Source organism: Arachis duranensis, chromosome 4 (assembly GCF_000817695.3).
Source record: "Arachis duranensis cultivar V14167 chromosome 4, aradu.V14167.gnm2.J7QH, whole genome shotgun sequence".
In the NCBI taxonomy this organism is placed as follows: domain Eukaryota; kingdom Viridiplantae; phylum Streptophyta; class Magnoliopsida; order Fabales; family Fabaceae; genus Arachis; species Arachis duranensis.
The window spans coordinates 20,969,990-20,971,317 of record NC_029775.3 but is presented as its reverse complement, the minus strand read 5'-3'; positions in this window follow the sequence as shown (position 1 = coordinate 20,971,317).

Here is a 1,328-nt window from a genome sequence, read left to right as displayed (position 1 = left end):
GAGCAATCATGAAGCTAAATGACAAGTTATTTGGTAATGAGACTTGGGAGAATGAACCTCCTTTGCTCACCAAAGAACTGGATGACTTGTCTAGGCAGAGATTACCTCAAAAGAGACAAGATCCTGGAAAGTTTTTAATACCTTGTACCATAGGCACCATGACCTTTAAGAAGGCTCTGTGTGACCTAGGGTCAAGCATAAACCTCATGCCTCTCTCTGTGATGGAGAAGCTAGGGATCTTTGAGGTACAAGCTGCAAGAATCTCACTAGAGATGGCAGACAATTCAAGAAAACAAGCTTATGGACTTGTAGAGGATGTTCTGGTAAAGATTGAAGACCATTACATCCCTGCTGATTTCATAGTCCTAGAAACTGGAAGTGCATGGATGAATGCATCATCCTTGGCAGACCCTTCCTAGCCACAGCAAAGGCTGTGATTGATATTGACAGAGGAGAATTGATCATTCAAGTGAATGAAGAATCCTTTGTGTTTAAGGCTCAAGGATATCCCTCTGTCACCATGGAGAGGAAGCATGAAGAGCTTCTCTCAAAACAGAGTCAAACAGAGCCCCCACAGTCAAACTCTAAGTTTGGTGTTGGGAGGCCACAACCAACTTCTAAGTTTGGTGTTGAACCCCCACATTCAAACTCTAAGTTTGGTGTTGGGAGGTTCCAACATTGCTTTGAGCATTCATGAGGCTCCATGAGAGCCAACTGTCAAGCTACTGACATTAAAGAAGCACTTGTTGGGAGGCAACCCAATGTTATATTTATCTATTTTCCTTTGTTATTTTATGTTTTCTGTAGGTTGATGATCATGAGAAGTTACAAAATTAAGTGAAAAAGCAAAAACAGAATGAAAAATAGAAAAAAAATAGCACACCCTGGAGGAAGATCTTGCTGGCGTTTAAACGCCAGTAAGGGTAGCAAATGGGTGTTTAACACCCAGTCTGGCACCATTCTGGGCGTTTAACGCCAGAAAGGGGCACCAGACTGGCGTTAAACGCCAGAAAAGGGCAAGAACTTGGCGTTAAACGCCAGAAATGGGCACCAGCCCGGTGTTTAATGCCAGAATTGGCATGAAGGGCATTCTTTGCTCATCACTTGGTGCAGGGATGACTTTTTCTTGACACCTCAGGATCTGTGGACCCCACAAGATCCCCACCTACCCCACCACTCTCTCTCTTCTTCTTCACCCATTCACCAATCACCTCAACACCTCTTCCCCAAAAACCCTTCACCTATTAAATCTCATCTTTCTCTTCACCACTCACATCCATCCTTCATATAACCCCACCTACCTCACCATTCAAATTCAAACCTCTTTC